This window comes from Lissotriton helveticus, chromosome 4_1, assembly GCF_964261635.1.
Source record: "Lissotriton helveticus chromosome 4_1, aLisHel1.1, whole genome shotgun sequence".
Taxonomy (NCBI): Eukaryota; Metazoa; Chordata; class Amphibia; order Caudata; family Salamandridae; genus Lissotriton; species Lissotriton helveticus.
The window spans coordinates 1,517,936,632-1,517,950,984 of record NC_136063.1 but is presented as its reverse complement, the minus strand read 5'-3'; the positions used below and the strand labels follow the sequence as shown (position 1 = coordinate 1,517,950,984).

The window sequence follows — 14,353 nt, the reverse complement described above, 5'->3', positions numbered from 1 at the left end:
GTCTTACTCCCTCTAGCTCCCTCTCTCTCTCTCTTACTCCCTCTAGCTCCCTCTCTCCCTGTCGTACTCCCTCGAGCTCCTCTCTCTGTCTTCCTCCCTCTAGCTCCCTCTCTCTCTCTTACTCCCTCTAGCTCCCTCTCTCTCTGTCTTACTCCCTTTAGCCCCCTCTCTCTCTATCTTACTCCCTCTAGCTCGCTCTCTCTGTCTAGCTCCCTCTCTCTCTGTCTTGCTCCCTCTAGCTCCCTCTCTCTCTGTCTTACTCCCTCTAGCTCCCTCTCTCTGTCTAGCTCCCTCTCTCTCTGTCTTACTCCCTCTCTCTGTCTAGCTCCCTCGAGCTCCCTCTCTCTCTCTGTCTTACTCCCTCTAGCTCCCTCTGTCTCTGTCTAGCTCCCTCTCTCTCTGTGTCTTACTCCCTCTAGCTCCCTCTGTCTCTCTCTCCCTCTGTCTTACTCCCTCTAGCTCCCTCTCTCTCTGTCTTACTCCCTCTAGCGCCCTCTCTCTCTGTCTTGCTCCCTCTAGCTCCCTCTCTCTTATTCCCTCTAGCTCCCTTTCTCTCTGTCTTGCTCCCTCTCTCTCTGTCTTGCTCCCTCTAGCTCCCTCTCTATCGTACTCCCCCTAGCTCCCTCTCTCTGTCTAGCTCCCTCTCTCTCTCTGTCTTACTTCCTCTAGCTACCTCTGTCTCCCTCTCTCTGTCTTATTCCCTCTAGCTCCCTCTCTCTCTGTCTTTCTCACTCTAACTCTCTCTCTCTCTGTCTTCTTACTCCCTCTAGCTCCCTCTCTATTGCACATTAAACCCCATGAAACCACATGAAACTCTCTGTCGCTTTCATGTGGTTTCTCTTTTAAAGCTTTTCAAAATGCAAAAAGAAATCTGTGTACAAGGCACCAGCGAGTTTGTGAGAATTTTACGATATGAAACAGCTAAAGTAAAAGCTCATTTCCAATCGGTTAATACCCCCCTCCCCGGCCCCCCCTCTTTAGCACCGTGTCTTTTTCCATATAAATGGCTGGGGCCCCTCATTACTACACTTTTCAAACTTTAACTAATGAGAACATTTTAATTCGAATAGGTGAGAAAATATCTCTGTTCGCTTTTGTTTTTAAAGCGGATCGAGTCTCTCCGAGGCCTTCGGGTGCGGTGCAGGGGGTGCCATGTACAGAGGCCTGCTGGGGAGGGGGGGGTGGCGCAACCAGATGGTGTCACCCCCATGTGAGGGTGTCACCCGGTGCGGTCCGCACCCCCCGCACCCCCCTAGTGACGCCACTGACTACATTCTCGGTGCTGGGAAAAGTAAATTGAGGCACAACGTCTGCCAGTTACAGATTGACAAAGTTAGGTATTACTCAAGAGTACTAAATGCTGCGGTTGCTCACTCGGTGTCCCTCACCCACAGTTTACGTTGGAACGACTGAGTACTCTGCTCGAGATAATGAGGACGCTGTGCTCATTCACTAGGACCTCGTGCACCGCGCCTCGCGCTGCGCGCTTCCGGCAGTGCCGGCTCCTGCAGCTAAATGTCAGAGCCGCGCAAAGCACTTTACTCTGATTGGCTTAGAGGACATGGATACCTAGCCCATATAAACTCGCTGCGTGCACCACAACTGTCTGTCACCGTGGATAAGACGGAGAAAAAGACGAAGGGTGAGAGATAGCGAGGACGTCTCATCAGCTGTGGGTAAGTAACACTTCATAGCGGATTTGTACTCACCGCAAGGAAAACACAACAGTCACTGCGAGCGGTCTGCTGCGGAGTCAGGCTCCGCTGATTCTATAGGTGCCAGCGAGCTCCCGAGGTCTGTCGCTTTCATTACCACATTCATGTTTATCGTTCGAATTGCTTTTTAGCCTGCAATTATAGCAAGCATTGAAAATGCAATAGGTCTCCTCCTTTGATTAAGTTAAAGCCATTATAATCTTAATATTAAACACTGATCAAAAAATGGTGGTACACTACACACCTTTAATATGCTGTGGGATCGTCACTACAAAACAACTCAAGAACAGTGCACAAATTACTTCATTACAACAAAGTAGCAAAATTGTCCCAATGGGACGGGAGGGAACTCCTAGGTTTTTCGGAATTTTTGGAAATAGTAATCTCAATAGCAAAGAAAGCCCCTTCTATCAAAAAATATACAGTACTCCCCAAACCACTTCGGCAACTAAACATTGAAATAAATAAATTGATAAGGGGGCAATATTTACTGTTTAACCAAGAAAGGCACCATAAATTAGTCCTGTTAAAAAGAAGAAGGTCAAGGTTGAAGGCCAGATTAAAAAGAGATAAAGAGGATTCTCTATGGATTAAACTCCGGGAATCCTCTTATAAGGGTCAAGCCAGAACTTTTTGGTCATTAATTGGCAAGGGTTGCGGTTCTAGATCCTGTCCTACGCCCATCTCTATTGATGAGCAGATCTGGATTCAATATATTGATAAATTATACAGTAATAATGGCTTGCAACGGGACAAGGATCTCCCTTATGAGGATAATCTTCCATATGATTCACCGTCCGAAAAAGATATTGAGCTAGCTATTAGGGGCATGCGCTCTTCTGGCGCGATGGGTCCGGACGAGATCCCTATTTCTGTCCTAAAACAACCGAGTGAATTATGGAGCAAAATCCTTTATCAATGTTCAAATTTTGCTTCATTAGTGGAACCGTTCCTGCATCTTGGAAAGGGAGCATACTAGTCCCTCTTTATAAAAAAGGGGCTAGAGATCTACCTCAAAATTATCGCCAAATTGCTTTATTAGATGCTATCGGCAAGGTATTCGCAAAATGCCTTCTTAAATTAATCAACGAATGGGTGTCTATGGCTGAAATTTTACCGTTTGAACAAACTGGTTTTAGGCAAAGGCACGGTACCCTTGATAATCTGACTGCTCTCCAGGTTATAACAGAGAAATATGTTAAGGTTCGTGGGGGGCGAGTCTATGGCGCCTTCATCGATTTCTCCACAGCTTTTGATAAAGTGGATAGAACATTGCTGTGGGGAAAATTATTCGATTTAGGGATGCCATCATTTCTTGTTAGATTAATCCGTGCCTTGCATTCAGATACTTGGTGCAAAGTTTTGTTGGCTGGGGAAAGAGGATTATCAAGAACGATTCCTACAGCCAATGGGTTAAAGCAGGGTTGCCTATTGGCTCCTTTGCTGTTTTCCCTTTATATTGCTGATTTACCCCAGACCCTGTCTACAAGTACAGGTATAGCCCCTATTTTGGGGGGTCTCCAATCGTTTGTCTAATGTATGCTGACGACATCTTGGTTCTTGACTTAACGCCTAAGGGATTGAATAATCGCCTGCATGCCTTATATATGTACGTAGGAAAACATCATTTGCTGATAAATATCGCGAAAAGTAAAGTGATGTGCTTTTCGGGCAAGAAGAATTTTAAATATGCAAACTTTTCTTGGAAGGTGAGGGGCCAAAAACTGGACACAGTGAAATTGTATACTTTCCTTGGCAAAATCGTTATGAGTAATTTAAGTGAAAAAACTAACATAGTTAATAACATCCGCAAAGCTATTGTCCAGGGAAAGAGTTTGATGTCTTTATATAAAGCCACTGGTAGAAGGCATTTTCAATATTATTGGATGTATATCGAGCAAAAATTCCTGCCTCGTTACTCTATGGATTGGAGCTAATCGATATAAAAAGCTGGAGCTTCTTGAACTCTACTGAAGGTAAAATCCTACGCAGCATTTATCTGTCAATACAGCTAGTTCTACAGCTGCTCTTAGACAGGAATTCGGTTTACGCAGCAGTTGGGTTCAAGGTTTAGCGGGGAGTGTGCGCTGGATCTTTAATCTGTCAAGGGGTGAGCCTGGCATATTAAGACATTTTTCACGGATGGTCCGTGAGGGCTAATTCTTCATCTGTTATGGCATGGTCATGAATACAGCATTTTGATCCCGTATCTGTTTTCTGCCTGCCTTTCGTATAACAAACTTATACTCGTAATCCGTTTGTGTTCCTGAAGACTCTCTTTGCCGCTACAGGAGTAGCCTACCAACGCCTCCCAGTGCTGCTGATCTGTGGGGAAGCCTTGAGAGACCTAGTGGCCGCAGAGGAGGGTGAGGCGCCGGCCCCGGGACTGCGAGGACCAGCATACAACAGCTCCAGCTGGTCCTCTTCCCGCGTGAGCCGCGCCCCCTCCCAGTGCCACGCCCCCAGGACAGCGCGATAACTTCTCCCGGCACCCGCTTCGCGGGTGCCACTCGTAATCCGTTTGTGTTCCTGAAGACTCTCTTTGCCGCTACAGGAGTAGCCTACCAACGCCTCCCAGTGCTGCTGATCTGTGGGGAAGCCTTGAGAGACCTAGTGGCCGCAGAGGAGGGTGAGGCGCCGGCCCCGGGACTGCGAGGACCAGCATACAACAGCTCCAGCTGGTCCTCTTCCCGCGTGAGCCGCGCCCCCTCCCAGTGCCACGCCCCCAGGACAGCGCGATAACTTCTCCCGGCACCCGCTTCGCGGGTGCCACTCGTAATCCGTTTGTGTTCCTGAAGACTCTCTTTGCCGCTACAGGAGTAGCCTACCAACGCCTCCCAGTGCTGCTGATCTGTGGGGAAGCCTTGAGAGACCTAGTGGCCGCAGAGGAGGGTGAGGCGCCGGCCCCGGGACTGCGAGGACCAGCATACAACAGCTCCAGCTGGTCCTCTTCCCGCGTGAGCCGCGCCCCCTCCCAGTGCCACGCCCCTACAATCAAGCGCAACGTAAAAGCGACCCCAGCAACGCGCATCGCGGGACGCGCGCGGGGCATAGTCCGGGGCGAAGACCGGGCAAAGAGCGGGCCGTTTTAGGCCGTTCGAGGCCCGGCGAGCCCGGGAGATCGCCCAAAGCTCTATCTATTGGAAGCTACCTCACCTACCTTTCTCCACATTCGCTACCTAACTCATATCATCATAAATCACGAAAACTACCATCTATTACTTCATCATCTCATAGTATTACAAGATGGTAGCCACAAGAGGGTCTAAACAAAAAACCCCCGCTCCAGGGAGCGCCAGAAAGTTACTGGGACCCATGGACGATTTCCTGGCAAAAGCAAATTCACTCATTGATCAAAGTATCACCCTCATTGAAAAAAGAGTGTCACTGGACCTACAATTTGCCAAGCGATCTTCCCTGGGTAATCTCGCAGAAGCTAAAACTCCCGCCCCGACTGCAAACAAAAAAGCGCCAGTTATCTCGCAAGAAGGCAGACGCAGCCTTCCAAACAACATAAACCTTTCTGTTTCTGACCTTGCAGACTCCCCGCTAGCCTCAGAATTGGAAAAAACGCCAGAGCTACCACCTCAATCCCCTACCCAGAGATCCCCCCTGGAAGACATCCAAGCAAGAGGAAGGAGAGAAGGAGCGATTAGCAAAAGTAAGTTCCCCCAAAATAATTTTATACTAGCCAACACTGCTCCTCCTCCGAATATTCCTCAGATCGCACTAACGTCGACACTAATTCCCCTCCAACCACAGCAAGCACTTGCGACAGTAATAGTCCATCGAGAACAACAGGAAGGATCCACACCTATTCTGTTGGACTCGCCATCGCAACTACACATAAAGGCCCCTGAAAATCCGGATAATTCCATACTATTAGAGAAGATAACAGAAATCTTTAAACAACTACTACTACCTGTAGAATTAAAGCTAACTAAGCTAGAATCACAGATTTCGAAGCTCATCCCATCTTCACAATACTCCCAGGGGCCCTCCCCAAAGAAGAAAGGGAACGCAATTTCTTCTCACAACGCTCCCCCTAACTCTTCGAGCAGCACCACAAAACCCCCTATCCCCCACACAATCACCTCACAGACAGTACCACCCACCGTTCCCCCCCCCATCCCAATACCTCCAGCCACTCTGACCCAAAGTACTCCAAACCCTTCCACTGTAGGTCCGGCTACACTAAAACAAACCAAAACGCAACCACCCACAATCACTCGACCACAACCAGCCCCCAGAAAAACTGCTCCCCTTAAAACCCCGGCACACAACTCCTCCTCTCAACCAGCTCAAAAAAATCATCCAAAAGAGCATGGGGAAGTCAGACTCCATACGGAGCTTCCTCCCGAGGCTGCCCCCTACGTAGCAGTCATGATTGGAGTAATCGAACTACCTCCTAACACGGCGGAACCGCCGTGGTCCTTAAAGAACAAAGTTCATCATTGGCTGCAGACTAACCGCCCCATGCCGCCAAACTGCCATGGTAGGATCTCTTCACTTTATAGGACTCCGTGGGTGGGGAAAGGCAGCAAACAATACCCAGGGGACTGCATCATCATCACCTTCGAGGACCCATGGGTGGTAGATTATATCACCTCTGGGGAACATCCAAATCCAAAGGGAAGTATAAGAATTAAACCCCTCTCATTCTTCTACCCCTCCATCCAAACCCCAAACACTAATTTCTTCGAGGACCCCGCTTTTCCCTGGGTCGAGCCACTCCAGCGCCAACTAAGCTTCCCCGACAACAGACAATATGGCACTTCTCGCTTTAGGGAACAGGAAATCCCTTGGCAATTAGTCAACCAACGCCAGCCGGGAGAAACTCACGGAGAATGGGGATACCAACAACAGAGGAGGATCCGTAGAGCTCCACCTAGATGGGATCCCTGGCACAACATCCCAACAACAAACAGATACAGTCCCCTAGAAATGGTGGATTGACCATTAAGGGACTCAGAACAAATCACCCCAAGCTCGATACACTCCTCCTCCCAAAGTAACAACCCCGTCATAACTTCACCATCCTCTGCCCCGAAAGAGAACCCGCATACAATACCTTTACTATTCTGGAATGTGGCGGGCCTCCGAACCAAGATCAACGATCCTGTGGCAGTCAACTTCCTAGAGCAAGGCAAAATAATCTGCCTCCAAGAAACCTGGGCAACTTCGGAGTTACATCTGTTAGGGTATAAAACCTACTTTTCACCTGCTACTCGAAGCCCAATAGGCAGACCCAAAGGAGGTTTAACAATTTATATTGCAAACACTCTTTCCCACCTAAAAGTGTCTAACCTCTTCACTGACTCCAATTACCAGATACTTTCCCTCTCCTTCGCAAACGAAGATACCATCATACTCGTTAATTTCTACAACAACATAGCGGAAAACGACTTCCTCACCTTCATCGATAACATGCAGGAGAGACTAAGATCCCCCCAATACGGGGAGACTAATTCCAAAACGATCCACTTCATTTGGGGAGGGGATTTTAACACACATCCGTGTCCATTGGCAGATTCCAAAATTTGCGGTTTTTTGGATGATAATGATGCCCCACTAGCTCACTTCATCCATAATAAACCTGGCAACGCCCTGAATAACATCCTCTCAGAGCTTGACCTATTTATTTCCAATTCCCCGAAGGCTGAGAAAAATCTGTTTAAACCAACCTATGTAGCTAGAGGCTACCAGACAACAGTGGACTACATCCTGCTGTCCTACAGCCTTGCCGCAAAAGTCACAGACCATCAAGTAATACACAACCTACTAAGTGACCACTATGCATTAAAAACCGAACTTCATCTATCGGAACATAGATCCAAGGCTACGGACATTGCAGCTGCCCTTACCCAAAATAATCTACAACTGCACAAACAAAATGGCTATTCCATAAAATGGGAAAAGATCGACCCACAAAAACTCACAAAACAGTTAGTCAACCAGGCATACTCGCATATTATTAACTGCCTGGACTTAGCTTTAAACCACGCCGAGGTCCTGTCGAACTTTGCAGAAATACTGAAATTAGCCAAGAGCCTACTCATGGGGAAAACAACTAATAAACACACGGATAGGAAAGGTTGGTTCAACCACAACTGTACGAGAGCCCTAACTGATCTAAAAACCGCCCTCCATAAAAAACCAAGGGATGCGGGCCATATCCAATTTCTGAGAAAGAAATACAAGTTGGAACGTAAAGAAAAATTACAACAAATGAAAGAGAAACTCTGGAATGACCTAGATAAGAGCTCTCTATCAAAAAATAGTAAGGACTTCTGGAGAACGATCAGATCCCCTTTCCTCTCGGACAACAACTCTCCTAAGATAGAGGTGGCAATAGATGAGGGAACTTGGATAGCTCATTTTGAACAAATTTTCAAAAACCAAGAAATTACTGACCATCCACCTCATCACCACAACGAAGTACAATACCCAATCCCAATTTCTTTTGACATCACAGAAATTCTGGTGGCTCTGGATAAAAGCAAAACCGGAAAGGCCCCGGGTCCGGACGGCGTGCCTGTGGACCTTTTTAAGTTTAACCAGGAGCTTTGGGCACCTATCTTAACAAGAGTATGTATAGCAGCAGCTAGCGAGGGCATTTTGGACTCCTGGACAAGATCAATTATGGTCCCCATCTTCAAGAAAGGGGACCGACAGGACCCAAAATGCTATCGTCCCATATCCCTCCTGGACTCCCTTGGCAAAGTGGTGGGAAGGGTCATTCTGGAGAGACTACAACTGTGGAGTGAGGAAAAGTCCATCATCTCGGATTTACAATTCGGCTTTAGAGAAGGCCTGGGGACAGTTGAGCAGGCACTTAACCTCAGCCTCATAATGGCCAAATATATGCACGCAAAGAAATCGACGGTATACATGGTCTATGTAGACCTGTCTGCCGCTTTCGACTGCGTAGCACATTCCAAACTATGGACAGTCCTAAAAGAGATGAATGTGGACCCCTCATTGTTGGACCTTCTAAGAGAGCTGTATTCAGGTGCTTCAGCTAGAGTACGGTTCGGAAAGAACGGCGAGCTGACGGCATCATTTGGGGTGGAGCGAGGAGTTAGGCAGGGCTGTGTCCTGGCCCCCTTTCTCTTCTCGCTCTACACAAACGGCTTGGAGGAGGCAATGCTGAGAGGGGCCCAGGACCTCCCAAAAATGAAACAGAGATTGATTCCAGCGCTCCTCTACGCGGACGATGCCGTCATCCTGGCCCGAACCCCGCGTGAACTCCAGTACTCTCTAAATAGATATACCACCTTCATGAACTCCCTGGACCTAAAGGTTAATGTAAAAAAAACTTTTGTCATGACCACGGGGAGGGGGAAGAAAGGGAAAAAAAACATCTTCCTCGATAGTCAACCTTTGGAGAGTGCCACACAATATCCATACCTTGGGATTGTGATTGATGATAATCTAACATGGAGACCAGCAGTTGAGGCGAGATGTCACAACTTTAAGCGCGCAATAGCAGCCCTGCAGACTTTTTCCCGAAAACTGGGAAGGAGGCGCCCAATAGAACTTTTAGGAATCTACAATGCCAAGTGCCAGGCGATAGCTCTTTACGGAGCAGGGATCTGGGGTCATACAGATGTTGGAGCCCTCCAAATAATTGAAAATCGATTTGTAAGATTTCTTCTTGCCACCCCAAAAGGCTCACCAAACTACGCCTCTCACATGGAATTGGGTATTCCTTACTTGCAGGATCTCCTTAAAATTCAGCCACTACTTTTGTGGAGGCGTATTTGGACGTCGGAAGCTAACACACTATCACAGTCGATAGTGGCTGACACAATGTCACTCGACTATGCCTACAGAATCAAGTGGCTTAGCTACGTCAGAAACTTTCTCACCGACCTTGGCCTCGAAAAATATTACCTACAGCCAGAATCACTGGTAGCTCTCCCAAAAAAGGAACTCAAAGAACTCGCACTACGGCACCTGGAAACACTAAGACTGTCATCCGAGTCAGCAAAACCTTCAGTGGTTAACGCTAACACAATCCAGCAAACGTTTGGCATTCAACCGTATCTTACTCTTGACATTAAAACATTCGAGAGGATGTTACTTACCAGGCTCAGACTGAACCTTTTTTACAGACTGGTCGCCTTCCCATTAAACAAAGCCTGGGACCCGAACCTGCCTCCGTGCCCATGTGACGCGATAACAACCCAATCCAATATTCACGTCATTTTATTCTGTAAATTTTATCATCTCCACAGAAAATACTGGATACTTCCGCTGTGCAGGCGATGGGGCCTCAGACAATGTCGACCAGCCTTTCTAAGACTGCAAACCTTAGAGTCGGAAGAAGTCTGTTACCTGGTTTTAAACTTTTTAAAATGTATTTTGAACCACAGAAAAAACCTTTAGCAAACCGCACTAAGGAAAAAGTAAAAGGAAACTATTTAATGATCGAAGACTCTCTGAAACAAAATTACCTTTTTCCCTCTTTGCTCAAATGCACAAAATGTTTTCTTCTTATGAAATGGTTTTTCCTTTTTAAACTATGTATGTATGAATTTCTTATGTTATTTGCTTCTTTTATGGTTTCTCTTTGTGATTAACCGAATAAAGAATTATTATTATTATTATTATATTAAGACATCTAATAAAAACTGAGTTGCTGGGAAACCTTAATGATTATTCGTTAATTCTAAAAAAATTTAGATATGCTGTGAGCCAACTTCAATTAGATAAAACTGATTTATTTTCTTTATCGCAATTTCAGCTAAAAACCATCTTGAAGTCCGCTTCTTGGGACCTAGGGTTTAGATTAGATAGAGAGTTTCGTACTTTGAAAAAAGGCTCTACTCCTGTTATTAATTCATGTTTGGTGAAGTCGGCGCAACCATATGTTCACTGGAATATTCCCCATGGTGTCAGGCGTCTACTATTCTTACTAAGACAGGATTTACTTCCCCTGAAATCTCTCTTATCTAAATGGTATAGTTCTTCAGCTGTTTGTGATCTCTGCTATATGAAAGATCAGGATTTGCTCCATGTTATTTTCGTTTGCCCAGCCTTAATGTTTCATAGGCGTAAATGCCTAAGATCAATTTGTTTCCAATTGAACATTTTGTCTGCCTCCGATTTCATAGTTGCTATGAACAACCCCCCTAATGAAATGTTTTGTTTTAAACTGTATACATTTTTCAAATGTTTTTTGAATTTATATTAGGTGGTGATACTGATGCTCTGTTTTATTTTTTGCATTTTTTAATATTTCTTGCATATGTAATATCTCTTGTATTTGATTTGTTGGAATGTATTGTTTTTTTTTTTTATGTGGATCTCTTATGAGTTCCGTAATCATAAATAAAATAAACTGAAACTAAACAATGCAAAGAAAGAGGTAACGGTATTTTCATGTATAATGATCACTTGTGAATTGTGCCGCCCCCTAATTTAAAAGTATTTGCTTCCGAAACCCCTAACGGCTGCTTTTGTTGGTGCTGTTCTATTGTGGGGCTCAGCGGGCAGACAGAGTCTTCGGAATGTCTGAGGGTGTCAGGATACCAGAAAGGCTTTGCACATTGCTGTGGAGTGAGGGTATGAAGCGTGACAGTCAGCGTGAGGGTTTTGAGGTTGCCCGAATTGGCGGAGGCTTTATGGCATGTCCAATGACTAAATCTGCTTTGGCGGGTTGTTTGTGGTGTCCTGCATGAGAGTTAGCAGGGACATTCTCTGGACAGCAACAGACTCACCGAAGATAGTCCTGGACTAAGGAAGTGGGTGCTGCGGAGGCTCCCGTCCTGAACCTGCCTCCCAGAGTCCACTGCAGGCTCATGGTTCCCATGCCCGCAATACTAAACCGTTACACCTCACTGTATTGTTAGCCGCTTGCCGTGGTAAAAACAGCTGTAAGTCCTGAGCACGGCCATGATTCTCGACTCAATGCATCTAAGGTAGGGGTGACGCCTCTGCAGGTACAGTGTCTTGGACCACGTGGTGAATTTATAAGGCTGCAGGCAGACACACCAGAAGCAGATATGGGAGAGCTCAAACATCCAGCACATAGGTATGTTAGTAATATGGCCCAAACCAAGGTGGCATCCTTTTAAATTTACACACAAAAGGCTTGGCATTTCTCAGTAGCTTCAGTAGTGCCTACCTGCCCTCTGTTACTATGGACTGCAGTCACGGAGTTTGTCTCCGGTTACTGCCCTTCTATTTCTGGTGCTTTGCTGCAGTTTTAAGATATTAATTAGAGTTTCTTGATGCTCAAATGGGTGTAACTTCTGATATTGATATGTTTCTCTCATTTTCGTTACTTGATGTGGCTCAATGGTTAGAGCGGCAGACCCTGATGCCGAGGTCTAGCCCGGGACCAGGGTTCAATTCCCTACCTCGGCGCGTCTTGGGCTCAAAATTCCACAGACCTGACAATTCTCGCCTCGGTGCCTATTCCAATCATGGAGTCCCACTCTGCAACTCTGGGCAATAGCTTGCTTAATCTACACAACGGCCCCCACAACGCTAAGAATGCCTGGCCTCCACCTTGGGGGTGCCCAGGAGCGGACACCTCACAGGGAAAGCCAGGATGGGTTCCAGAGCGGTATTCGTACAAGCGCCTTGAGACCCTTGCGGGTGAGTAGTGCGCTATACAAGTATCAATTTACATTTTTTACATTTACATTTTACTCGTGTGAAAGTGTCACTCATAGTCGTTGAAATGTCACTCATAATTACACTGAAATTACGAAAATGTCATTCATAAGCAATCTGAAACCTTGGCAGCTATGACTATGCACTCCATCTTGATAACCCGTGAAACGGCATCTGTCTAAGAGGAGTGACAAGCATCTACAAACAGCCAAGAGGGAGATACGCACAAAGATAACGGCACCATTTGTGGTCCTTAGCGACAGATCCCGATGTGGCGGCACTGACAGGTGCTATTCTCGAGAGGAAAGGAGTTGTGCACTGGTAATTCTGTGACAGTATCGGATGTACAAGGACTCTGAAGCATCTCTGAATCCTAGAGCGAATGGAGAAACCCGATCTCTGCTCACTGGAGCGGACCCTGCGCCATGGGTGCTCACTCTGTGCTACACAAGATTTCTGGAGATAGTTTGTTCCACGGTTCCATGTTATCCTCACAGGCAGTGAGTACCCTTCATCCTGGAGGCTTGCAAGGAAAAGGGCCAGCGTCCGTCACTGATACATACCACTCCAAGTTGGAGGGAAATGTAATTACCGAAATGTAAATCGGTCACCCACACCTGTTACCAAATGTTGCCATGACAACTGACAGATGGTGCCTGCTGATATTACAATGAGATGCACAGGACTTCGTTCGCGGCCCGCCTTGTAAATGCGTTCATTTTCCAAAACCGAGCGTTTAATCCTAACACAATGGTTTAGTCCCTATCGGACAACAACTTAGTCAGGGAACACTGCAGCCTTTGTCAATGCGGCGAGCCCAAGTACTTATATGACTTATTCACACAATCAAGGAGTGCCTACCAATGTGCCTCTCATGGAGCTGCCAGGGTTGGACCAAAATAGTATAAAGACCGTCAGTGTATCAAAATGGTGTAGCCACGGTCTGTGCATGCTGTTGGTAGTCGCAACGAGAGTTGGCAGCAGATACGATGCAGCTGGAAAGCTTCACTCTACTATCACAAAGAATCTTGACATTTAGGGCGATGGCCCTAGCCAATTTGTATTTGTGAATGCTCTAAAAAAATATTTTGTAAGAGCAGGTAGTGGTTCCACTGACCATTTCTTACTCTTAAAAAATTAAACTTAAAGGTTTCATTTCCTTTTTTAAATGGATTTTGTTTTCCTTTATGGAAAATGAGATGCATAAAAAAAGATCGCTTTATTAAAAAAAAAAAAAAAAAAGCAATCACAGATATGGTGGTCTACTGACAACCATCCCTGTGATGATGGCGATTCATAATGGGTTGTAAATTGTGACCTACCTTATTAATATTCATTAGGTTGGTTGATTTGCAAACTACTAGGAATCGGTATTTTCTTTCATACTACAGGAATTCTGATTTCCTAATTGCAATTCAGAGACAATCACAATTAGGAAATTGGTATCCCAAATGTTGATACATCTGGCCCTTAGGACGGGTCAGAGGAGACTGAGTAAGGCAGGAAATGATATGATAGAGAATGGCTGGGGTGGGCAGAAAGAGTCCGCAAAAATAGCACAGAGGAAGCAAATGAGGTTATCATTTTGGGTTCATCAGCCAGAAGAGCAGGAAAAAGTAAACTTGAGATATCTCACAGTAGTATAATGCAAAATGATGGGGTCCCCTGAAGAATGCGTGGAGGATCTCTGAGACTCTACTAGCTCACAGATACTAATTGGCCTTGAGCTCAAGGTCCGCTCCCCCCGATCTGACAGCAGGGTCCTGTGTTACGCCCCTGGTCTCGAGAGAATGTTTACAGATATACTTATTGGATATCTGTTGAGTTGCAGATAGGTGCAAGGACAAAAGCCCACAATAATCTGGAGCCATGACGTCCAGCCCAGTTTTTTTTTATCCCTGAAAGTTACCCTGTCTTTTTTGCTGTAGGCAATAGTGTGTGTGGCTCTTGATCCTTGGAGACCCCTTAAACAGCAATATTTGATTTTTTTCCAAGGGCACAGTTTGGTGTGT

General features: G+C 46.1%; 1 protein-coding gene across 4 annotated transcripts in view; it reads left to right on the top strand.

Moving 5' to 3' along the window:
• Positions 1-1,597: 1,597 nt before the first annotated feature.
• The window catches only part of LOC144829208 (aromatic-L-amino-acid decarboxylase-like), an 833,710-nt gene continuing 820,954 nt past the window's right edge, over positions 1,598-14,353 (top strand). For all 4 annotated transcript variants that reach the window (XM_078688114.1, XM_078688115.1, XM_078688113.1 and 1 more), the window contains exon 1: positions 1,598-1,676. The gene's annotated coding sequence lies outside the window, so the exon portion shown is untranslated. The remainder of the gene's footprint in view (positions 1,677-14,353) is intronic.